At 36.0% G+C, this 27,647-nt stretch overlaps 1 protein-coding gene across 1 annotated transcript in view; it reads left to right on the forward strand.

Annotated features, from left to right (window-relative positions):
* The window catches only part of LOC116737888 (ectodysplasin-A-like), a 287,027-nt gene that overhangs the window by 139,874 nt on the left and 119,506 nt on the right, over positions 1-27,647 (forward strand). The window lies entirely within an intron of this gene.

Raw genomic sequence — 27,647 nt, forward strand, 5'->3', positions numbered from 1 at the left:
TCACTTTAATCCAAATTTTAATCATCTGGACTTCACCTGTCACATATTTTCTATTAGCCACACACCTGTGAAATGCTCACTAAGGGGCATTGGAGATAGGATCTACACCTGTCCTGATAGGTTTTCACTGCCAGGATTTGATGGATCTTTGTGCAAAGATCTCCATATGGGCTGTCTCTATGGGATAAACTCTTTATGTGGCTACAGATATGAACTTAATAGCATTTTTTGGCTATGGAGCCATCATTCTCAAGCAATTTATTTGCATTTTTGTTGTATATCACTCAGAAGTAGGGTTTATGCTGAAATGTCCTTTAGATGCTAAAATAATTCATGTTTGTATCCTTCCAGTTCTACTACATGCTCTTCTTTGGAACTTTTCTTTAAGACTACTTGCAAATGTCAGGTACAGTGTTTAAAAGGTGTCCATCTCCATGTGTATACACAAAGAGTAAGGATTAGGCATTGTGATTCATCCAGATAATTGAGCATAAGCCAAAAACTCCTGTGAGGTGGAGAGTAAAACTATTGCCCATGAACTGGATGAAATACGGACCTTGTATGAAAGCTCCAATGACATGAACTAGATTTTCACAGTGAAAGAAGATTCATTGCCAAGGGATTACTCCTGTATGCTTTGTAAGAGCTAGTTGACAATCACAGTTTATGGAGTATTCTAGTTTGCTTGTTCCTTCCCTCTTCCATTGCCCACATTTGGGCTTTTTCACTGTTTCTTAGACCTAGGAACAGCATCTATATTGAGCAAATATATTTTGAGCAAAAGTTTCAGACAAGTTTGTCACACACACAAAAAAGGTAGAGACATCTTTCTCTCCATGTTGATACTTATGAAACTAATTGCTGAACGGGATTTGGGATTATATCTGACTCTTGGTTCCACACAACAATTTATGTACTGTCCGATCTATTTATCCTCCAATACATTTTGATTTTTTTAAAAGAAATTTTAATGTTTGTTTATTTTTTGAAAGAGAATCTGAGCATGGTGAGGGGCAGAGAGAGAGGGAGACACAGAATCCAAAGCTAGCTTCAGGCTCTGAGCTGTCAGTACAGAACCTGATGTGGGGCTTGAACTCATGAACCATGAGATCATGACCTGAGCCAAAGGTGGACACTTAACTGACTGAGCCACCTAAGCAACCCTAATGCATTTTGGTTTTTTAACTTTACGTTGTCATTAAATATTTGCATTAATTGAAAAAATGGAATTTATTATGCAGTAACTCTGTGTATCTTAAATTGTCTTTCCCCTCTGTTTGTTTTAGGGAAATTAATGACTTTATTTTTTTAGCCAGCATTGTTCCCCTGATACAGCATTGTAACTAATGATAGCTGGAATATATTCAATTCCAGGTGGACTGTTGTCATTTTTCTGTACAGCAGGAGTGAATAAGATTATCTGTAGATTACCCGGAAGGAAAATGGCTTTGTATTTTGCCTTTGTAGCAGACTATTGGAAGGTATTTAATTTGATATTGTTATCTGTAAGAAATAGAATAAAGCAGGATGAAGCATGTACATTCAAATGTGTAGCTTATCGCACTCTTGAAAGCAGAAAGTGCTAATTTTTTACTTTAAAAAAATCTGGAAGAGGGCCCCAAATAATTCAGTGGAAGAAAAATGATGGCCAAGTGAAATCACATGACTAAGCAGATAATTCCAGTGAAACCCAGGAAGAACCGCATTAGTGATAGTCTGTAAGTATACACAGTACTTTACAATAGGTTGATTGCACTAAACAAAGAAGAAAATCCTTTCACTGAGGAGCTTACAGTCTAAAGATACAAGTTGGTGCAGCGCAATATAAAATGAGAACAATAAATGAGCTCCATAGTGGGTGGTCTTCATAGCTGAAATGCTTAAAAAATAAATGCCTTCTTAGAAAGGTAGAGGTTTGAGAGGGAATGGTCTGGGCGTGCAAAGAAGTGGAAAGCTATTCTTTGGGGCTGGAAGATGGGGACAAGGAAGGGAGGGTTGGATCCTATGTCTAAAAAGAGGCTCAAAATAAGAATGGGTAAAGAGATCAGACTAACATTGGCATGGTAGAGCTTGGTGATTTAAAGAACAAGATGAAATGCCAGTAGAGAAGAATTTAGAGAGAGGGGACAAACAACATACAATACGACTTTCTATTACAGCATATACCACATCTTTAATAACCCAGATATGGAGAATGCTGCTTGAAACAGTTTCTTGCCAATGTGAATGGCTTCTACAACAAAGAATAGTCTGGAATGGTCCCATTGAGATACTATATGTGAAAGGGGTTTGTAAGCAGCAAAGCAGTACAAATGTAAGTCATCATCATATTCTGTTTAGCTTTGACTTCATTACATTTTCATTTGGTAATATATTTTAAGACAAAAGGTTAGCAGTAGAACTTATTTTCAGAGATGTTGTCAAGAATAGATGTCTTACTGTAAATGCTTCGTTTGTTTCCCTGTTAGCTTATTACAAATGCTGATAGTAAATGTTCCCCAAATGGTTCTCTCTAGTTTTCTTACACTTGAACTGATATGAGGATCATTCTCATCCTCATTCCTGCTCCCTCTCTTGCTACCCAGTCTTTTTTCCACCTTTGTTCATATGGTCATGTAGTGTTTTAAGTCTCACAATATTATTTTATACTCTACCTCATTCTAACAGGATTTGAGTTGGTTTACTGAGAAACTAATACAATGACAGGATGAACAAATTGACAAAGAAATGCATGTGAAGGGAAAATAAATGTAAGAAACTGAAATGAGGCCACAATAAGGACTTTTTTTTTTTTTTTTGAGAAAGCGAGTGAGAGAGAGAGAGAAGGGGAGAGGGGCAGAGAGAGAAAGAATCTCAAGTAGGCTCCGTGCACAACGTGGAGCCTGACACGAGGCTTGATCCCTTGACCTTGGGATCATAACCTGAGCAGAAATCAACCGACTGAGCCACCCAGGCACCCCAGTAAGGTTTTAACCAAGCACACAGCATTGGGGACTTTATAGTTGTAATCCAAGTTTGGCTCTGAGTGTCTTAGCAGACGAAGAGGGAAATATTCACTATAAGATATGCAGAGATTCATGACATTAAAATGAACCAATTTCTCAGAAGAAGCAAGCACAGATTTTTTGAGACCTCTGAGAAATTCTTCCCATGGATTTTTATGAATGCCAGTTTGGTGATTTTGGATTTTATCCTGAAGGCACTGGGAAGTCAGTGAAAGCTTTTGATCCAGGGGATGACCTACTTGAAGCTGTCTTTAGAACAGCTATAAGAAAGTTTACTTAACTAGAAACTAGATACAAGAAACTAGATATAAGAAAACCAGTTAGAGATGATCTCTGAGGGTCTGGAAAAGGATGCATCCAAGTGAATGGAAGGCAAAGGAAAGCTATAGGAGGGGTTAAAGAGGTGGCCAAGGTCATTACTTAGATATGAATGGAAAGGGAGGAATCAAGGATGCCTGTTGGGTTCAGTTTTACCTAGAATGATGGTGTCATAATCCCTCACAAATATAAGAGGAGGAGAGATGTGTTAAACGAGAAAGCACAGAAAGTTATGAAAAGGGTAAGATAACCACTATGGATTCTTATAGTTGTATTTTGGACTAAACAGAACAAAGTAAATGGAAAGCTACCATTTTTTAACACTTTATATTTAATGAAGTGTTTTACATACAGTATCTTATTTTGTCCTTATGACAGTTCTGTGAGGGAAATAGTAAGTATCCACATTTTAAATTTTAAATTTTCAGACCAAAACTATCTGAAACTTGCTTAACCGGTACATCTAAAGCCATATGAGGAGTAAGTGCCTTGTTTTCTTCCCTCCACTGTCTGACACCACCTCAAGAAGGCCTTCTGTTTGGAGCTATTGGTGTAAAGTAGGATCCAGTAGGATGACAAAATCAGGACAAGATTAGAGTTTTGCCAACATTATGAATCTCAAGTTTTTGCTTTGTCTTAACTATAATTGTTCCAGTGGGGACATTTGATAGGAACAGTACTGTTTTTCCCCACACTAAATGTCCCCAGACTGCTATGCTTTTTAAATTTCATATCTGCTTTTTATAGTTGTATAATCTCTTCCACTGATGTCAGCTGTTACTATTTGGTGTATTTGGCAGCTCCTCATTCCAAATCAGTTGTGCCACTGGGACCAGATAAATAGGCTTGTTATTTTTAGACACAATTTTAAGAGTGACTATACCTTGAACACATAGGCAATCCTCTTATGAGAACCTAACCCTAATGTTGTGTTATGCTATATTTTTATGAGCAAAGGATATATGTCTTAATGTTTGATCATTCTTAGAATGTATATTATTGGCTGTCTTGTAGGTTATTGGCTACTTCTGGGTAAAGTATTGGATAAGTTACCTAGAAATGTTTACTATATAACTCTTGACTCTTTTAAAAGCAGAAGCTATTGGTGGCAACAGGGAAATACACATAGGAGGCTGTGTATTTCTGGTGCATAGCAATCTAGTTGCCGAAGTCTTGAAATTACTGCCCAATCCCCTTTATTCCAGAATGATTTGTGGCCACTTCTCCCAGTCTCCAGTGCCCTCTGCTAGAAAGGTTACAGGCATTCCCTTTTGTTTCCAATAAGTCGTCTCTCCTGAAACAGCCACAGAAGTTTTCAACCAGCCCTCTCCTGGTTCACTTGTCTCTCTCTTTTTCCCTCTGGAAGGAAGGCTTTTTTTTTTTTTTTTAATTTTTTTTTTCAACGTTTATTTATTTTTGGGACAGAGAGAGACAGAGCATGAACAGGGGAGGGGCAGAAAGAGAGGGAGACGCAGAATTGGAAACAGGCTCCAGGCTCTGAGCCATCAGCCCAGAGCCTGACGCGGGGCTCGAACTCCCGGACTGCGAGATCGTGACCTAGCTGAAGTCGGACGCTTAACCGACTGCGCCACCCAGGCGCCCCTGGAAGGAAGGCTTTTAATAAAGATTTATTGACTATCCACAGGGGGATTGTTCCTATAGGAAGCACTGCACTCCTCAGTGTGAAATCTGTGTCTCCAGCTGGCAGAATAAAACATTTTGTGACACTTGGTAACAGTGAGTGCCTAATTCAGTGAATGCTCACTTCATGAACACCCAGTCTATCTCCAACACAAGTGATGTTTTTTCCAAATCTACTTTTCAAATTAATTTTAAAGATGATGAACAATCAGTAACTAATCAGTACATTCATTAAGCAGACTGAACTGGTTGGAAATAATAAGGAAGAGGAAAGATGATTTCCCTTTATGTTCTAGTGAAGGATGAAATTAATAAAAGTTGCTATCATTAGAACTCAGCAGGGTCCATAACTGAAATGCTTGGCCTGTCAGATGTTGATAGGTAAGACTGTATTCTTCTTGGTGTTAGTAAGGAAAGGTGTTTATTCCTTTGCATAGGTACTTTGGGACAAAGAAGCTACTTTTATTTTTAGCTAGAAATACCTGCATATCTCCTTGTGCCCTGAAAAATGGGAATGAGTTTGGATTTGCTGTGGCCTATGGAAAGTAAAGCTGTGATATTAGAATCTTATGGCCCTGAGTTAGGCTTTGAGAGAAAGTTTCTGGTTTGATGGTCTTTGGAACCAATGACGACAGATAAGAATTACAAAGATGATTGGTGGAATAAAATTCCTGATGCCCTTACATAAATACATTGAAGTCATGAAAGTATTTTCTAAAAATATGCAGGGCATCCAAGCCTCCTTGAGAGTGAAGGAGATTTCATAGAAGCTCTTGGGCTTTGGTAGTTGTCTTGATTTGCAAGTGAGTATGTCATTGTTTATATTTTAGACCGACCTTTGAGAAGGAGAGAAATTTGCTTTCCATTTTTTTTGTTTTGTGTCTAAATGTCTATTACAGGAGCATACATTTGGTGAGCAATCAAACGTCTCTGAGATGTTTATTGGTAAATAAGAAAAATGTTTTCTGAAGGGAGCAAGTGGTATGCTCTCTAAAGATAATCAGATTTATCAATTTGAAAATATGACAATGCAACTGAAGTATCTAGATTGAATGGAAAGCTATGAATTATGCCTACAGAATGCTGCAGCTTCTCCCTTATGTGACCTCTGACAGTATAATGAAAGTAAATTATTAAACATTTAAAAAGCCTCAGTAAATGAAAACAATTAGTGGCTTGATATGTTATATTTGGACCTAGCACTAGAGAGGCTTCACTGGTTATAGCACTTGTGAGCACTGAAGCCAGCCCCTGGTATTTTAGGTACATTATGCAAATTTCCCTAGAGCAGCATGGTTGGAGTTCTCTGCCTGATGAATCAGTTAGCTTTAGTGCCCTCTGACTAAAAAGGATATGATGATGAGTGATTATCAGGCATAAGATTTAAGCCAATGAGATTTGAGACTTTAGGCTTCAATTGCATTTCATCTGTCAATTGCATTGAACTTTCCTGTCAAAAACCAGACTAACATTGACCTGCCAGAGTCTGTGGGGAGACTCTGCTATAATAAATCTTGATTAGGTATTAGTAGAAAGATATAATAGGGACAAGCGATGAGCTAGCCAGAAAGGGAGAGGTGAGCATAAGAGACTTTTTTGAGCTGAGAAGATAATGAGATAAGATCAAAAGAAAGTTTATATTCCTCTTTGTCCTTCCTCTCTGATAGTACCTTGGTCTAGTACTGAACCTTACTTGTAGATCTCTTCTTATCTTTCCTTATTTTTTTTTTCCTTCTACCACTGCCACCTCCATTCATTCCTTGTTCCTGAGACTCTGTCCTAATGAAAATTCCCTATTAAGGTATTACATAATAAGAAAAAGACACCAAGGAAAACTGTTAGTTTTCCTTTTTTGTTGTATTTTTGAAAAATACTTCCTACTTTTACCCTCTTATCTTTCTTTATTAAAACTGCCCTGATAAAACCTTTATTAGACAGTCTCATCTCCCATATTTTTATAAAGTGACTCTATTATAAATGACCGGAGCTGAGATCATTGTATTTATCTAATGGACAACATTCTTTTTATGGCATCTTGATCACTCTGACATCTTGTCATCTAGGGTGGTATCCCAGGATGTTTACAATCTTATCAAAGGTTAGTGTGAAATTCTCAAACCAAAATTAATTCGAAGTCATTGTCTCTTTAACTTAAAATGACTTGGATAAGATCCGCAAATCAAATGGTCATAGGCACAACACTGCCTAACGATTAGAAATTGGTGCTTTAAAAAATTGGTTTTTAAATTACATATGGAGGGAACAAAATTATATTAACACTCCACCCTAAAGGGGGAAAAACCAATCATTTATCACCAAAGAGCCAAAATTCTGGTCTCCTTTAGCCACACACACCCCCAAAAAAGTTTTTTTAAAGACTGTGAGAGAGCATAGCAATGATGACATAGATAAGAAGGAAACTGGCTTACCCATTCATTCATTCATTCAACATATATATTTTTAATATGTTGATAGCCTACTATATACCATCTTTATTCTCTCTCTACCTTGTTATCCCAAAGATAATGTTCCCAAGTTTGAATATAACCATTCTCTAGTGGTGTGTAACCTATACTTGGAGTAAAGTAACCCTTCATTCCATTTCTCTTTGGTAGTCAGTGATTTGGTAATATGTTGTTTGGATGACGACAAGTATAATGCTTTTGTTTTCCCACTCTAGGATGTCTCTCTAGCCTGCAGAATCTTACCAATCATTTATATTTGTTAAATTGTGTTTCTAGTTGTTTCCAATGTCTTTGTTAAAATTGTATTTATTTACTTTGAGAGAGAGAGAGAAAGAGAGCGTGAACAAGTGAGCAGGGGAAGGGCAAAGAGAAAGAGAGAGTGAGGGAGAGAATACCAAGCAGGCTCCAAGTTGTCAGTGCAGAGCCTGACACAGTGCTCGATCTCATGAACCGTGAGATCATGACCTGAGCCAACATTATGAGTCCAATGCTTAACTGACTGAGCAACCCAGGTGCCCTTCCAATGTCTTGATTTTATTTTTTCTTTTTAAACGTTTTATGTTAAAATAAATACTATTAATATAATTTAATATAAATAATAAAATATAAATTATTGTAAATTAAATTCAATATAAAATATTAGAATATTCAAAATAACATTTTATTGTGTATTATTTAAAAATTTTTTCCAATGTTTATTTATTTTGGAGAGAGGAGAGAGAGAACATGAGTGGGGGAGGGCGAGAGAGAGAGAGAGAGAGAAGGAGACACAGAGTCTCAAGCAGGATCCAGGCTGTGAGCTGTCAGAACAGAGCCTCGATGCTGGGCTCAAACTCACAAACTGTGAGATCATGACCTGAGCTGAAGTCCGATGCTTAACTGAGTGAGCCCCCCAGGCACTCCAAAAATAATCTTTTATTTTTAAAAATTCACAGGGGGTTGCAAAAATAGTACAAAGAACTGTCATATCCTTTATATAATAATTTCCCCCAATGGTTACAGTCTACATAACTAGAGTGCTATATCAAAACCAGGATATTATATGTGTATATAGTTCTGTGTCATTTTATCATATGTGACGATTTGTATAACCAACCAAGAGACAGCACTATTCTATTACCACAAAGATCTACTTGTTACCCACCCCTTTGGAATCAAGTCTCCCGCCTCTCATCTTTCACTATCCTTAACTTCTGGCAACCACTAATCTTTTTTCGATCTATAAAGCTTTGTCATTTCAGTCATTTCTATAGTCTTATATAAAAAAGAAAACATACAGTATGTAACCTTTTGAGATTGACTTTTGTTCACTGAGCATAATACACTTGAGATACATCTGTTTGTTGTCTGTATCCGTTTTTTATTTTTATTGTTGAGTAATATTCTCTGGTATGGATGAACATAGTTTGCATAATATTATACCCATTTTATTGTTCTATTTCCAAGTTTTCTGATTCTTTCCTCCATTCTATCCCTTCTGCTGTTGAGTCCATCCATTGAGTTTTTAATTTGGCTATTGTATTTTTCAGTTCTAAAATTTCCTTTTGGTTCTTCTTTATATCTTCCTTTGTTGAGACTTCCTATTTTAAGTTTTTATTTAAACTCCAAGGTTTACTTACTTATTTATTTGCATGTAGATATCCATTTATTTCTTCATCATTTTTTGAATAGACAGTTCTTTCCCAGTTAGTTAGGGGCACCTCAATGGCTCACTTCTTTGAGTGTCTGACTTCAGCTCAGGTCATGATTTCATGGTTCGTGAGTTCCAACCCCACATCAGGCTTGCTGCTATCAGCACAGAGCCTCCTTCAGATCCTCTGTCCGCCTCTCTCTCTGCCTCTCTCTCTCTCTCAACAATGAATAAACATTAAAAAAATAAACTCCAGTTAGTTAAAATACAGTGAAATATTAGTTTCAGGTGTACAATTTAGTGACTCAACACTTCCGTACCACACCTGGTGCTCTGATGATTGATTCTTAATTGAATACTAGGCATTTTGAGCATTATGCTATAAGTTCTGGATCTTATATCAGTTTTAGCAAGCCTCCTTTGATGCTACACCTGTGAGAGAAGGTAGGCACTGCCTAGTTCATGCCAGGTGGATGTGGATATCTAGGTTCCCTGCTCAACCTTTCTTGAAACTCTAGTCAAGAAGAGGATGCCTTGTTACTGCTAGGTGGAGGTGGGAGTTCAGGCTCCCCAGGAGGCCTCCACTGACACCACCTTGGCAGGGAGGAAGAGGAGTGCCTTCTTAACCATTAGGTAGGAGTTGAAGCTCAGGTTTACCAGATGGTTTTTAATGACAGTAAGTAGTGGGAAAACCTTGTTATTGCCAGACATGGACGAAGGTCCCAGGTCTCTACTGAGTGTTTTCTGACATCTTCCCAATGGGGAGGTAATAGAGGCTCTTCCTTACAGATAGGCTGGAGTTGATATTCAAGTTTCCCATTTGGCCTTTACTGAAGGTGATATGGGTGGTGCCACAGTTTTATCTATGGTGTTTGTGTAGAGTAGGGAGAAGATTGTCTACAAGTTTTCTGTCTTGCTAGTCTGCCATTGTCCTGGTCCTGTGGCTAGAAAGACTTGATTTTTCAGGGGGTTGACATTAAACACTTAGAAATCTTTACAAGTAGTAAAATAACTATGAATAAAATTGTGATTGTGTTAACTATGCCATACTTCTCCTTATAGTTTTTAACACTTTTATTGAAGTATAATAGACATATAATAAAGCACATTTAAAGTGTACAATTTGATGTATACACCCACCACCACAATCAAGATAATAAATATCCATCATCCCCTAAAATTTCCTGGTGCTTTTTTGTGTTCCCTCCATTCTCTGATCCTTTACTACTTTCCCTTCCAGGCAACTACTAATCTATTTCCTGTCATTACAGATTAATTTACAGATTCTAGAAATTTCTATAAATGGATTCATTCTGTATGAACTCTTTGTCTTCTTCCACTCAGCATAATTATTTTCATATTCATCTATGTTGTGTATAAGACTAATTCATTCCTCTTGAATGATTAATAGTATTGCGTTGTATAGATACATGACAATTTGTTTTTAGTTTCAACTATTGATATTTGACTTACTTTCACTTCTAGCTATTATAAATACAACTGCTATGAACATTTGTGTACCAGGGTTTCTGTGTACATACACATTTATTTCTCTTAGATAAATGAATTGTGGAATGTCTGTGACATTTACCTTTTTAAAAGCTGCCAAACTTCCAAATTTTGTACTACCACTAGCAACATGTGAGAGTTCAGTTGTCCTACATCCTTTCCCATACTTAGTATAGTGAACTTTTTTAATTGTAACCATTGTAGTGTGTGTATAGTATTATCTCATAGTGGTTTTAATTCATATTTCTCTGATGGCTGATAATATCAACCATCTTTTTATGTGCTTATATGCCACCCAAATATATTCTTTGGTGAAGTGTCTTAAGTATTTTTCCTACTTTTATTAAGATCTTTGACATCTTACTATTGATTTATAAGAATTCCTTATGTAATTTAGATACAAGTCCTTTGTCAGATACATGTTTTGCAAATGTTTTCCCAGTCTTTGGCTTGCTTTTACCTTTTCACAGTGGTGTCTTCTGAAGGGTAAACATTTTTAATGTTGATGAAATGCAACTTACTGATTTTTTCCCTTTTATAATTTGTGAGTTCATGTCATATTTTTTTTTATTTTTTTTTTATTTTTTTCTAATTTTTTTTTCAACGTTTTTTATTTATTTTTGGGACAGAGAGAGACAGAGCATGAACGGGGGAGGGGCAGAGAGAGAGGGAGACACAGAATCGGAAACAGGCTCCAGGCTCTGAGCCATCAGCCCAGAGCCTGACGCGGGGCTCGAACTCACAGACCGCGAGATCGTGACCTGGCTGAAGTCGGACGCTTAACCGACTGCGCCACCCAGGCGCCCCAGTTCATGTCATATTTAAGAAATCTTTGGCAAACAAAAGGACACTGAGATTTTCTCTTATGTTTTTGTCCAGAAGTTTTATCATTTTAAATCTTAGATTTAGGTCCATGATTCGTATTGACTTAATTTTGTATATAGTGTATGATAAGAGTCAAGGTTTATTACTTATTTATTTGCATGTAGATATCCATTTGTTTCTGCATCATTTTTTGAATAGATAGTTCTTTCCCAGTGTATGGCTTTGGTACCTTTGTTGAAAATCAATTGAGATTATAAGAGCATAATTGAATAAGTAGGCAGTATAATGAAATATAATGAATGACAACATAATGAGATATGATGAAAATCAAATGTCAATATTGTTTTGTCTATCTTTACACAATAATATACTATCTTGTTTCATGTATCTTTATTGTGTTCTGAGCAAAGTAGTGGAAATCCTTCATTGTTCTTTTTCAAAATTATTTGGACTATTGTAGGTGCTTTATATGTCATTATAAGTTTTATAATCAAATTGTTAATTTCTAAAAACATTTCCTTTTATGTGGATTTAATTTGTTCTTATTTTATTACATAATGTAGAAACCTGAGGTCATTGATTAGAGACCTTTGTGTTTTTTTCTAATATAGATATTTTCATGATATAAATGTCCCCTGAATTTTTTATTCTGATATATTGTATATTCATCATCCTTCAGACCAAATCTTTTTCTAATTTCCCTTTAGATTTTTTCCTTGACCCATGGATTAGCTAGAAGTATGTTACCTAATTTCCATAGAATAATCTAATTCTTGATTATTTTCCAGATGTATTTCTGTTCTTGATTTCTGTCTTAATTCCATTGTGATGAGAAAACACTTTGTGTGACTTGAAATCCTTTTAAATTTGTAGAAACATTTTTATGGCCCAGAATATGGTCTATCTTGGTAAATGTTTTATATGCAGGTGAAAAAGGATGTATACTCTTGAAAGGCTTAGTGGAGTGTCATTTACATATCAGTTCACCTTGGTTGATGGTGTTTGCAGTCTTCTGTTTCCTTACTGATTTTGTGTCTACTTATTTTTTCACTTAGGAAGAGGTAATGAAATCTCTGAGTATATTTGTGAATTTGTTTATTTCTCCTTACAGGTGTCGGTTTTTCGTTTTCGTATTGTGAAGCTCTATTATTGGATACATAAACATTTAGAATTGTTCTTTTTATGAATTGACCTCTTTATCACTATGAAATGAACTTCCTTGTCCCTGCTTATATTCTTTTCTCTAAAATCTACTTTGTATGGCGTGCCTAGGTGGCTCAGTCAGCTGTGTCCAACTGTTGGTTTTGGCTCAGGTCATTATCTCACAGTTTTTGAGTTTGAGCCTTGAATCTGGTGGTGTGCTGACAGCAGGGAGCCTGCTTGGGATTCTCTCCCTTCCTCTCTCTGTCTCTCCCTCCCCCATTCCGTCTCTCTCTCTCTCTCTCTCTCTCTCTGTTTCTCTCTCTCTCTCTCTCTCTCTCTCAAAATAAATAATTAAAAAGCAAACTTTCAATAAATAATAAAATCTACTTTGTATGGCTAATATAATACTCCAGATTTATTTTGATTAGTGTTAGCATGTAATATCTTTTTTCATCCTTTTACTTTTAACATTTTTGTGTCTTTAAAATAAACCATATTTTTGTAGGCGGCCTATAGTTGAGCCTTGCTTTTTAAAATCCAGTCTGACACTCTCTGCCTTTTAATCCAAGTGTTTAGAATATTTACACTTAGTGTGATTGTGGATATGGTTAGGTTTAAATCTGTTATCTTGTCATTTGTTTTCTGTTTCTTCCATCTATTCTTTGTCCCCTTTCCCTCTTTTTCTGCTTTCTTTTGGATTGAGTGTTGTTATTCAATTGCATGGGTTATTAGCTATAATTCTGTTTAATTACTTTAGGGTTTATAGTACACATAATAAGAAAACAATTGTATGTAATTTGCCCATGTAATTACCATTTCTGGTGTTCTTTATTCCTTTGTAGAGATCCATGCTTCTCTTTGCTATTATTTGACTTTTTCCTGAAGGATGTGCGGTAACATTTTTTATACTTTGGGTATGCTGGTGATGAATTCCCTTAGCTATTATATCTTTGAGAAACTCTTTTAATTTGAAATACCTTTTTATTTTGAGATAATAGATTATGTGCACATGTAAGAAACAATACAAAGAGGGGCACCTGGGTGGCTCAGTCAGTTAAGCGTCAGACTTTGGCTCAGGTCATGATCTCTCACATTTAGTGGGCTTGAGCCCCGCTACAGGCTCTGTGATGACAGCTCAAAGCCTGGAGCCTGCTTCGGATTCTGTCTCCCTCTCTGTCTGCCCCTCCCTTGCTCACACTATGTCTCTTATCTCTCAAAAATATAAATAAATGTTAAAAAAATTAAAACAAAGAAATAATATAGGGAGATCATGTGTACCCTTCACCCATTTTTCCCCAATAGTAATATCTTGCAAAATTGTAATACAATGTAAAAAATTAGGATGTTGACCTTGGATACACTAAACATACGGAAAAATTCCATTACCATAATGATCCCTCCTGTTGGTTGCTCTTTTATTAGCCACACCCATGAAACCCTTACATTTTACTCATGACAATTACTATTTTCCATCTCTATAATTTTCTAATTTCTAGAATGTTATATAAAAGGAATCATTCAGTGTATGTCCTTCAGAAATTGACTTTTTAAATTCAGCACAGTTTCCAGTTGATGTTTGTATCAATAATTTGTTCCTTTTATTGCTACAGTTTATTCACATGTTGAAGAACATCTGGTCTGTTTCCAGTTTGGGGTTATAATGAATTAAATTGATATGAACATTTATATATAAGTTTTCATGAATGAATATAAGTTTTTATGCCTCTGGGATTATTGCTTAAGTGCAAGTACTCGTTGTCTGGTTTAGTTTTATAAGAAACTGTCAAATTGTTATCCAGGCTAGCTGTATCATTTTGCATTCCCACCAGCAATGTATAAGTCATCCAGTGTTTCCACATCCTTTCCAGTATTTGGTGTTATAACTAATTTTTATTTTATCCATTTGGATATGTGTATAGTGCATTGTGATTTGAGGTTGCATTTTTCTAATGGCTAATGAAATGAAACATCTTTTGATATGCTGTTTTGCCATCTGTATAATCTCTTCAGTGAAATATCTCTCTCTTCATGTCTTTTATTTTTTCATTTTCTAATTGGATTTTAACCATTGCATTTTGAGAGCTCTTTATATATTTAACATACTACTAGTCGTCTGGTGGATATGTAGTTTGTAAATATTTTCTTCCAGTCTGTAGCTTTTATCTTTTCATCTTCTTACGTGAGTCTTTTGCAGAGCAAAATATTTAATAAAGGTGAGGTCCAATTTACCACCTTTTTAAAAAAAGTGTATCATGCTTTTTGGTGACAACTCTAAAAACTAACTCATTGCCCAGTACTAAATTCTGAAGATTTGCTTTTATGTTTTTTTTTTTCTCTTGTAACTTTTGTCTCCTATCATGGTTTTGTAAAAATTGAAGTTTAGTTGACCTACAATGTTATATTAGTTTCAGGTATACAACAGAGTGATTACTTTACATCTTACACTTATGTTCATAATCCATATTGACTTAATTTTGTATATGGCTGATATTAAGTTCAAGAGTAATGTTTTTTATTTTTTTTATTTTTTTTTTATTTTTTTATTTTTTTTTAATTTTTTTTTTTCCACGTTTATTTATTTTTGGGACAGAGAGAGACAGAGCATGAACGGGGGAGGGGCAGAGAGAGAGGGAGACACAGAATCGGAAACAGGCTCCAGGCTCTGAGCCATCAGCCCAGAGCCCGACACGGGGCTCGAACTCACGGACCGTGAGATCGTGACCTGGCTGAAGTCGGACGCTTAACCGACTGCGCCACCCAGGCGCCCCAAGAGTAATGTTTTTTAAATAGATGGATGTTCACTTGTCCCAGCATCATTTCTTGAAAAACTATATACTTGACCCATTAAACTGCTTTTGCTTCTTTATGGAAAATCAGTTGTACCATGATAATTAATAAAATATTTATACATTTATACATAAACTTGCATTAGTCTTGAAAACATGCTAAGTGAAAGAAGCTGGTTGCAAAAAGCCACAAATAGTAGTATTCAATTTATGTGAAGTGTCCAGAATAGGAAAATCCATAAAGACAGAAAGTTGATTAGTGGTTGTGTTGGCTTAAGTGAGAAGTGATTAGGAAGTGACTATGTTAGGGCATAAGAATTCTTTTTGGAGTGATAAAAATGTTCTAAAATTAGATACTGGTGTTGGGTGCACAACTCTATAAATATACTAAATAAAACTGTCATAAAAAATAAAACAATTAGGGGTGCCTGGGTGGCTCAGTCCGTTAAGTGTCCGACTTCAGCTCAGGTCATGATCTTGCAGTTCACCAGTTCGAGCCCTGCTTTGGGCTCTGTGCTGACAACTCAGAGCCTCAAGCCTGCTTCGGATTCTATGTCTCCCTCTCTTTCTTCATCCCCTGCTCGCACTCTGTCTGTCTCTCAAAATAAAGATTAAAACAAATTTTTTAAATAAAAATAAAAAAATAAAACAATTAGGCATATTTTTTGTGGGTCCATATGGGGTTCTCTATTTTGTTCTGTTGATTTGTGCATGTATTGCTCTGCCAATGTCACACAGTATGATGTTAACTCTAGGTATTTTGTAGATGCTCTTTATCAAGTTGAGAACTTCTCTATTCCTAATTGCTGAGTTTTCTCGTGAATGGGTGTTGCATTTTACCAAATACTTTCTATGTGTCAGTTGATATGATATTCTTAGTTATCTGTTGATATAGTGGATTACCATATTAATAATATAATTCATCATATTGATTTTCAAATGTTGAACCAGCCTTGCATGCATGGAATAAGATTTACCTGACCATGGTGTATAATTATCTTATACAATGGTAGCTTCAAATTACTAATACCTTTATTGAGGTAAACTTCATATAACATAAAATTCACCATTGTAGTCATGTTAAAGTGTACAATTCATTGTCTTTTAGTACATTCACATTGGTATGCGAACATCACTACTATCTCATTCCAGAACATTTTCATCAACCCCCAAATAAACCCTGTAGCCATTAAACAGTCACTCCCCATTTTCTCCCTCCCTCAGCTCTAGGCTACTCCTGTAGTTTCTATATCTACATATGTGGACATTTTATATAAATGGAGTCATAACAGTAACAGTACATAGTCTTTTGTGACTGGTTATTTCACTTAACATAACGTTTTCAAGGTTCATCCATGGTGTAGCATGTATCAGGATTTCATTTCTTTCTAAATCTGAATAGTATTTCATTGTGTCAAAATACCACATTTTGTTTGTCGATTCATATTGATGGGCATTTAGGTTGTTTTCATCTTTTGGCATTTATGAATAATAACAGTGCTATGAACATTCATGTACAAGTGTCAATTTGAGTCCCTGTTTTCAATTCTTTTCGTTAAATATCTAGGAGTAAAATTGCTAAGTCATAAGTTAATTTTGTGTTTAACTATTTGAGGAACTGCCAGAATGTTTTCCCCAGTGGATGCACATGTTATTTTCCCACTATTAATGCACAGTGGTTCTAATTTCTCCATATCTTCACCAAAATTTATTTTCTTTTTTTTAATGATAGCCATCCTAATGTGTGTGAAGTGGTATCTCACTGTATTTTGATTCATATTTCCTTAATGATTACTGATATTGAGCATCTTCATCTGTTTATTGACTATCTGTATGTCTTTGGAGAAATATCTATTCAAGTCTTTTGCTGATTTTTTTTTAAAGTTTCTTTATTTCTGAGAGAGAGAGAAGAGAGAGAGAGCGAGCATGAACAGGGAGGAGCAGAGAGAGGGAGACACAGAATCCAAAGCAGGCTCCAGGCTCTGAGCTGTCAGCACAGAGCCCCATGCAGGGCTCAAACTCACGAACCGCGAGATCATGACCTGAGCCAAAGTCAGACACTCAACCAACTGAGCCACCCAGACGCCCCTTTTGCTGATTTTTAATTGAATTGTTTGCTTTTGATGTGTTATGTTTTAAGAATTCTTTATATATTTGGATATAGTTTTCTGGATACTAGATATTTTTGTATTCCATTTTATGTTCTTTAGCTCTGTTCTGAGCTACAGTTAAGTTTCTAGGAAACTGTTCCTTTCCAGTATTGTTTTTAAGATTATTTAAGATTGAGCTCAGTCTAGTACTAATTATTCACTACTCCTTAAACAGTGATTTATTCTATTCAATGCCTTTTGAATTATGAGTTTTTCCATTCTAGGTGCCACAAGCAGGCATTACTCCTGGGCCTTGTGTGATCACTGGGTGTTGCTCTGCCTAATCCTTTTAGTTTCCCCCCAACCCCAGGTCTTGGGTAGTTTTCCCACATTCATGCACTCTGCTGGATACTCAAGTGGGAACCTTTAAGATTTCCAGGATTTTCTTTCTGGGCTGCTCTTTCTACTTTCTGGTAGTTTATCCCGTAAATAAGACCAAGATACCTTGGTTTTCTTATACTCTCAGTTCTGTCTCCTCAATTCAGAGAGTCTTCCAACCTGTAGCTGGGTTCTTCCTTAACTGCAATCTCGAAACTGTCTCACAGGACTAAGCTGGGGCAATCAGTGGGCTTACTTTATTTGTTCCCAGATTCACAGGGACCATCCTCCTTTGTTCTCTGATGTCCAAGGCCTGGAAATCCTTTGTTCTGTATATATTGTCTTTAAAAAATCTTTATTACTTTGCTTTAGTTGTTACAGGCTGTTACTCCATTTTGACCAGAAGTGAAGCTGTCGTATTATTTTAAATTATAAATTTTTGCTGGTAGCTCAGAGAAGTCTCTGACTCCAGAGACTTTTCTAAACTTGCACAGCCTCAAGTTCTTTGGACATATTATATTTCAAAAACATACAGATGTAATAGGGAGATCAACCTAATCATCTTGATTGTTACCTTTGTTCATTTTCCAACCTTCCCTACTCAACTAACTGGAAACGTTTTTTTCTTTGTTAGGCACCCACTCAAATTTTTATTCTATGTTGAATCATACTTATTATTATATGTTAAGCACAGGCATGTGGAATATTTTATAGAATGACATGATTGCTCGTGCTGTTCCCAAACACCCATGTTTAAAATAATCTCCATGCCTCCTATTTCTCCCAGTAAAACATTATGGCTCCATTATCCATGAACTTAAACCTTGAAAATAACATTATTTATATTTATATTCTGAACCATCTTTTGAGATTCTTTTAATTTTTCTGGATACCATGGGAAGTATTCCTTCTGATTGTTAGTGTTTCCTAAATTCTAGCCCCTGGAATTTCAAACAGAACTCTGTTCTTCCAATATTTTGACAGACATCTCCCCCATGCTGTTCATATTATGGTCTGACTATGGTAATATCCCATGTCAGTCATCATCTTTTAAAACTGAAGAGATATCATTCATCTTTTTAATCTATTATTACCACATAGCAACCTTCCTTTCTGTACTCACACTATCCCTTCTATTGTTTCTATATTTCTATTCTATCTTAAGATATAGCTCCCAGAGCTACATTATAATATTCTATATTGTATCTAAAATATTTATATTATAGAATGACAGAGAAGAATAATATCCTTCTTTTTCCCTTTCTTGAAAATTCCCACTAATTAAAAAAACTTTTTAATTAGAGTTAATTAGAGTTGCCTGGGTATCTCAGCCAGTTGAGTGGTCCATCTTCGGTTCAGGTCATGATCTCGTGGTCAATGAGTTCGAGCCCTGCATTGGGTCTGTGCTGACAGATCAGAGCCTGTAGACTGCTTCAGGTTCTGTGTCTCCCTCTCTCTGTGTCTCTTCCCCACTGTTACTCTGTCTCTCTCTCTCTAAAAAATGAATAAGCGTTTAAAAAATTAAAAACAATAAAAAACTTTATAATGTTTTTAAGATATCACATAGATTTGACATCACATAGATTTGATGTCTTCTGGAAATATTCCCATATTCTTTTTCACTTATACAACTAACTCAAAGCACATCATACTGTAAGTTATTTATATTGATACTCACCAAGCTCATCCCATTATCTATATAAAATTCATCTAATTGGTATAATTTATTTTATAAGCTCAATTTTTATCATTTGCTATAAAGTCAACAAATTAGGATAACATTGCTTTAATGAACACAAATTTTGAAATGAGGTTATAGATGATAGTTATATCCTATATCTGTCTCAACATCTATTTTATTTTTTTATTTTGTTTTTGATGCATATGGAGTAAATCCTAACACATACATATAAATAACTTTAAATGCCAAAAAGTTTTAATAGCTCATCTTAATCTTTAAGCCTAAAAAAAGAGTATTAGGAAATGTTTTCTTTGAAGTTGAATTATTAACTATCTGACAAGTGCTCATATTCTTTATCAAAAATATAAGAGAAATATCTAAAACTCACAAATAAGTTCATTAATGATAATTAAGTGTATTGACACGTTTACTTGTTATTTTACAACTGATTCTAATAACAAGACAAAGGCATATGTTGAACAGATGTGCACAGGCTCAATTTGATGCCAGACATGTCTTAGGTACATATGTTATAGTACTGTACTTGCTTTAAAGTTTTATATGAGCAGAAATGCATAGCCCTGAATAAGAGGGAAGCTGTGATGTTCCTAATCCTATATCTATTCAGAAGAACTTAGATAAGTGCACAGAAACGGCAGGACAAGATTTATTCTGAGGTTTGAAGAAACAAGTTAGTAATTAGGTGGTCCTTGATCTTATATATTTGATATACAACCTAGTCAATTGTTTGTGCTGATAATTCATAATTGTTTTTATAGATTCTAAAATAGCTAAAAATATTTTTAAGTGATTTTCAAATTAAGTATAAGCAGAACTCCTGAAGTATCTCTATATCCTAGAGTTTTGGAGAATACATTTTTTAAATCGTTCAAAATCTAAATATTTATTATTATCCTTTGTCAAACTTCTTTTTCTGTTGTTTTATCCTCAATAACTTCAAAAGTTTCTAGTCAAGATTTTCTTTCCAAAAACTATGAACCTTTTCTCCAATACCTTATGACATTAGTTTCTTTTTATTGTATTTCATTTTTAAGGCAGATTATAAACTTGCCCAATATGGAATTTCAACTTGCTAGTTTGTGGTTCTATAGAGGTTTCTAATGAATGTTTGGGATGTGGGTAGGTATTCTGTTGACAGTTCTTAGCTATTTGGTATGATGCCCATAAATCATGGCAAACTGTACTTTTATAAATGGTAATTTTGATTTCTCACCTGTGTTTCTTTAAAAATCTTGGGTGAATGAGGGGCGCCTGGGTGGCGCAGTCGGTTAAGCGTCCGACATCAGCCAGGTCACGATCTCGCGGTCCGTGAGTTCGAGCCCCGCGTCGGGCTCTGGGCTGATGGCTCGGAGCCTGGAGCCTGTTTCGATTCTGTGTCTCCCTCTCTCTCTGCCCCTCCCCCGTTCATGCTCTGTCTCTCTCTGTCCCAAAAATAAATAAAAAACGTTGAAAAAAAAAATCTTGGGTGAATGAGACCTCAATTATTTTAATTATATATAGTTTATCATTTTTGATTTAGGAGTTACTGTCAGTAAATTTCGTACATGTAACCTGTGTGTTTCATAGGCCAGTGTATGAATAAAAGACTAATATTCTCTAAGTATTAACTCACAGATTTATTTGTTTAATCCCTGTGATAGTCCTTTTTTTATCTATGACTGTATCCTTTTCACTGTGATCTTTGAGTGGACCTATCCTTTTCTTGTATGTCATGTGATATACCACAGTCATGAGCCTAGATAGACTATGTTATTTGTAATGCTATAAATGGAAAAAGAGAAGTTTTGTGAAATTGTCCCCAAATTAAGCATAGGACACTTCCATACAGCATAGTTTTGCCCCACTCAGCATTCATATGGAACCACCTGAAGAAAGTAAGTAACACAGCACTGGCACTGCCTGCTTAATTTGCTTACACCAAGACCCACCACCCAGCTGCACTCCTGTGAAACTACCCTTCTGAGTCAAGCTTGCCTTACTCCTGGCACAGCAGGCCCTTCCCCCAGAATACTAGCCCAAACCCCTGACCACACCACTTCTCTAAAACCTGGAAATTTAAAGGTCAGCAGGCTTGGCTGGTATTGAGCCAGGAGGGCAATGTGCTACTCCTGGATAGAAGGCTGGTAAAAAACCCTGAGGCAGAGAGCATTGAAACAGCTATCTGAAAAATGCCTGGGACACACAGAGGGAAGACAATTCCCTATTCTAGGAGCCCTTCCTTGAAAGGCAGAATTCACTGAAACACCTCTCCAGGAACAAAGGAGTTGATGGCACCATTTCCTTCCCCCACCCCTCAGCATAAGTACAGAGCCACTTGTAGGAAGCAACTCAGCTCTTACAGTGGCTGCCTAAGTTGTTCACATCAAGCCCCACTACCCTGTGCCCTGGCTTGACTGCCCTTCTGTGTCAAGCTTACCTCTGTCCCAGTGTGGCATGCCCCTTCCCCAGAAGACCAGGACAAACCCTTGCCCATACCACAACTCCTGACCAGAGAATTCTGATTCTGTAGGGCTTCAGTTCTGGTAGAGTCTCTTCTCATTTCACAAGCCGACCAGAGGACACCTAGGTAAAACTCAACAGATACAGGCCAGTGAAGGAGAAGATACAACAATTGAAAATATTCATGCACTCAGCATGGGAACACTCATATATAAAACAGTTAATCACAATCATAAAGGGACTAATTGCTAATAACACAATAATAGTAGGAGACTATAACACCCACTTTCATCAATGGACAAATCATCTAAACAGAAAATAAACAAGGAAACTGGCTGTGAATGACACACTGGAACAGGTGGATTTAACAGAGGTATTCGGAACATTCCATCCTAAAACAGTACAGTACACATTGTTTTCAAGTGCACATGGGATATTCTCTAGAATAGATCACATATTAGGTCGCAAAACAGACCTTAACAAATACAAAAAGTTTGAAATCATAACATGCACTATTTTTGACCACAACACTATGAATCCATAAGTCAAACACAACAAATAATTTGGAAAGACCACAAATACATGGAGGTTAAACAACATGCTACTAAACAATGAATGGATCAACCAGGAAATCAAAAAAGAAAGAAAAAATACATGAAAACAAATTGAAAACACAATGGTTCCAAATCCTTTGAGATGCAGCAAAATTGGTCCTAACAGGAGAGTATGTACCAACGCAGGCATACCTCAAGAAGTAAGAAAAATCTCAAATGAATATCGTAACATTACACCTAAAAGACCTAGAAAAAGAACAGGAAACAGCCTAACACTAGCACAAAGAAAGAAGTAATAAACATTACAGCAGAAATAACTGATATATAAAACTAAACACACACACACACGCACACACACACACACACACACACACACACAGGAACACAATAGAAAAGATCAATGAAACCAGGAGCTGGTTCTTTGAAGAAATTAACAAAATTGATAAACTTCTAGACAGGTTAATTAAAAAAGAGACACAGAGATGTGGGGGGAAGACTTGAGTAAAATCAGAAATGAAAGAGGGGAAATAACAACTGACACAAGAAATATAAACAACTGTAAGAAAATATTACGAAAAATATTCCAACAAACTGGATAGCCTAGAAGAAATGGATCCATTTCTAGAGATGTATAATCCACCAAAAATGAAGCAGGAAGAAATGGAAAATTTGGACAGACAGGAAATTGAATCGCTAATCAAAAAACTCCCAACAAACAAAAGTCCAGGACCAGATGGCTTAAGAGGTGAATTCTACAAAACATTTAAAGAAGAGTTAATATCTATTCTTCTGAAGCTATTCTGAAAAATAGAAAAGGAAGGAAAACTTTTAGATTCATTCTATGAGGCCAGCATTACCCTGATACCAAAACCAGATAAAGACTGTAAAAGAGAACTACAACCAATAACCCTGATGAACATGGATGCAAAAATTCCCAATGAAATACTAACAAACAAAAAGCAACAATACATTAAAAAATAATTCACCACAATCAAGTGGGGTTTATTCCTAGGTTGCAAGTTTGGTTCATTAATTACAGATAAATCCATAAAGGAAGATAAGAACCATATGTTCATTTCAATAGATGGAGAAAAAGCATTTGACAAAGTACAACATCCATTCATGATAAAAATACTTTAAAAAATTAGGTTTAGAGGGAACATACCTCAACATACTAAAGGCCATATATGAAAAACCCACAGCTAACATCATCCTTGATGAGGAAAAACTAAGATCTTTCCCCCTAAGATCAGGAACAAGATAAGGATGTCCATTCTCACTACTTCTGCTCAACATAGTACTAGAAGTCCTAGCCACAGGAATCAGACAACATAAAGAATAAAATGGGCATCCAAATTGGCAAGAAAGAAGTGAAACTTTCTATATTGAAAACCTGAAAGACTCCATGAAAAAGCTACTAGGACTAAAAAATAAATTCAGTAAAGTTGCAGAATACACAATCAATATACATAAATCTGTTGCAGTTCTATACACCAATAATAAAGTAGCAGAAAAAGAAATTAAGGAGCCAATACCATTTACAACTACACCAAAACCAATAAAATACCTATGATTAAACCTAACCAAAGAGGTGGAAGACCTGTACCCAGAAAACTATAAACATTGATGAAAGAAATTGAAGAGGACAGAAATAAATGGAAAGACATTTCATGCTCATGAGTTGGAAAAACAAATACTGTAAAAATGTCAGTCTATACATTTAATGTAATCCCTATCAAAATATCAACAGAGGGGCACCTGGGGGCTCAGTTGGTTGGGTGTCTGACTATAGCTCAGATCATGATCTTGTGGCTTGTGGGTTTGAGCTCTGTGTTGGGCTTTGTGCTGACAGCTCAGAGCCTGGAGCCTGCTTCAGATTCTGTGGCTCCCTCTCTTTCTGCTCCTCCCCCACTTATGCTCTGTATCTATCTCTCAAAAATAAACATTAAAAAAATGAACAGAATTTTTCACAGAACTAGAACACTCCTAAAATTTGTATGGAACCACAAAAGATCCTGAGTTGCCAAAGGAACCTTGAAAAAGAAAAGAAAAGCTGGAAGTATCACAATTTCAGACTTCAAGTTATATTATCAAGCTATAGCGATCAAAACTGGATGGTACTGGCACAAAAATAGACACATAGATCAGTGCAAAACAATAGAAAACCTAGAAATGAACCCACAATTGTGTGGTCAATTAATCTTTGACAAAGCAATAAAGCATATCCAATGGGAAAAGCACAGTGTCTTCCAACACATGGTATTGAGAAAACTGAACAAGAACATGAAAAAGAATGAAACTGCACCACCATATGCAGACATAAATTCAAAATGTTTTAAAGATGTAAATATGAGGGTTGAAACCATTAAAATTCTAGAGGAGAACAGAGGCAGTAACTTCTTTGACATAGCCCATAGTAACTTCTTACTAGATATGTCTGAGGCAAGCAAAACAGAAGCAAAAATAAACTTTTGGGACTTTATCAAAATAAAAAGCTTGTGCACGATGAAGGAAATAATCAACAAAACTAAATGGCAATGTAGAGGATTGGCAATGATATTTGCAAATGACATATCTGATAAAAGGTTAGTACCAAAAATATATCAAGAATTTGTAAAACTCGGGGCCCCTGGGTGGCTCAGTTGGTTATGTGGCTGACTTCGGCTCAGGTCACGATCTCAATGTTGGTGATTTTGAGCCCCTCATCGGGTCTTTGCTGACAGCTCAGAGCCTGAAACCTGCTTCACATTCTGTGTCTCCCTCTCTCTCTGCCCCTCTCCCACTCGCCTTCTGTCTCTGTCTCTCAAAAAATGATAAACATTTAAAAAAGTAAAGAAGAATTTGTAAAACTCAACACCCAAAAACCAAATAATCCAATTAAAAATAGGCAAGAGACATGAATAGACATTTTTCTAAAGAAGACATACAGATGGGCAAGCAACAAATAAAAAGATGCTCAACATCACTCATCAGCGAAATACAAATCAAAACTACAATGAGATATCACCTCATATCTGGCAGAATGGCTAAAATCAACAACATGGGACGACAGGTTTGGGCAAGGAGAAAGAAACTCTTACATTGTTGGTGGGAATGTCAACTGGTGCATCCACTCTAGAAAACAGGATAGAGGTTCCTCCAAAAGTTAAACATAGAACTGTCCTATGATCCAGCATTTGTAAGTACTAAATATTTACCCAAAGAATACAAAAATTCAAATTCAAAGGGATAAATGCACCCTGATGTTTATAACAGCATTATCTACAATGTCCAAATTATGGAAACAGCCCAAGTATGCATTGACTGAGGAATCAATAAAGAAGGGGTGGCATGTACACACACACACACACACACACACACACACAATGTAATATTACTGAGCCAAATAAAAAGAATATAATCTTGCCATTGGTAACAACATGGATAGAGGTAGAGAGTATTATTATACTAAAGTTAAATAAGTCAGAGAAAGACAAATACCATGATTCCACTATATGTGGAATTTAAGAAACAAAACAAATGAGCAAAGGGCAAAATAAGAGAGAGGGGCAAATGAAGAAATAGATATTTTCCTATAAGAGAATAAATATGGTTTCCAGAGAGGAGATTAGGGGATGGGTAAAATAGGTGATGGGGATTAAGGAGTGCTCTTGTTGTGATGAGCACCAGGTGTTGTATAGAGTTGTTGATTCACTATGTTGTACGCCTGAAACTAATATTATCCTGTATGTTAATTAAATGGAATTTAAGTAGAAACTTTTTGAAAAATGATAAATTAGTATTTAATAAAATTTTTGTTAAACTGCATATGAATGTTGAATGTGCTGTATATGAAAACAAGCTTACCGTTTCTCTTTAAGGGAATGAATTTTACATGGGCTTCCAATAAATAGACATTCTTGTAGATTGATTCCTCTGTGTGTCATTTATGACTCCTGTCAGAAGAGACACTGCTAGTATTTTTGTAACAAAGTCTAAATTCCTATTCTTGTCCAATCTGCATAATGACCATATTTAGTTGAGTTTCTGAGGTTTATCTTTTATTACAAACTCAAAAAAATTTTTTTAATGTTTATTTATTTCTGAGACAGAGACAGAGCATGAGTGGGGGAGGGGCAGAGAGAGAGGAAGATCCAGAATCAGAAGCAGGCTCCAGGATCTGAACTGTCAGCACAGAGCCCAACACAGGGCTCAAATTCACAGACCGCGAGATCACAACCTGAGCCGAAGTTGGACTCTCAACCGACTGAGCCACCCAGGCTCCCCTACAAACTTTTTAAATAATCTTGAATGTATAAATTTTCCCCGGTGGTATTTCGATTTGATTATAGCAGTGTGAACCAAAGTCAAGGTTAATGTGCTGGGATTTTAGAAATGGCTGACAAGCAGATGCTCCCCTAAATATGGTTGAGACTTTCATTTAACATTTCAAGTCAAACTGATGAGCCAAAGTGAGATCTTTATAGCTGCAGATAAATTAAAGGAAGTATTGTTTTATTATTTGTCTGTAGTATCACTGATCGAGGAAAAAATACCTGGAGGCAGAGGTGAACCAGACTCCTTAACAGTGATAAATAGTGATCTGAAACTCATGCCACTAAAGATTTAAGAGTCTGTTTGCCATGAAATATTTGATAAATGTCTCCTCCATGATGTATTTAAATAGTTCTGGCTTGTGTGACCCCTTCATTTCCTTTCATGAAGAGCTTACTAAGGAAACCTTGTGAAACTTCTTGTGGTAAACCATGATTACATTCTATGGTTTTGACAATTGAAGAGTTCATTGGATTTTTATGCAGGCTGTTAAGTACAATAATCATTAGTTCATGCAGAGTGTAAGAGGTCTGGCTGTCTTGTTTTCCTTCACTTTTGAATTATAGTTAAGGCAACCTCCTGTTTGAGCCTGCATCTTGCTATTCCATGTTTTCTTAGTGATGAAATTTAGTAAACCCATGATTGACCCATGAATCTTTACAATAGATTAGTAAAAATGCTTCCTAGAAGTTTCTGGCTGAAACTTTTATCTCAGCAGTCAGCAAATATTTTCTCTAAAGGACCAGATAGTAAGTATTTTCTTTATAAATTTCTTTTAACATTTATTTATTTTGAGAGAGTGAGTGCAAGCAGGGGAGGAGCAGAGAGAGATGGAGAGAGAGAGTGCA

The sequence above is a fragment of the Lynx canadensis genome, chromosome X, assembly GCF_007474595.2.
Source record: "Lynx canadensis isolate LIC74 chromosome X, mLynCan4.pri.v2, whole genome shotgun sequence".
Taxonomy (NCBI): domain Eukaryota; kingdom Metazoa; phylum Chordata; class Mammalia; order Carnivora; family Felidae; genus Lynx; species Lynx canadensis.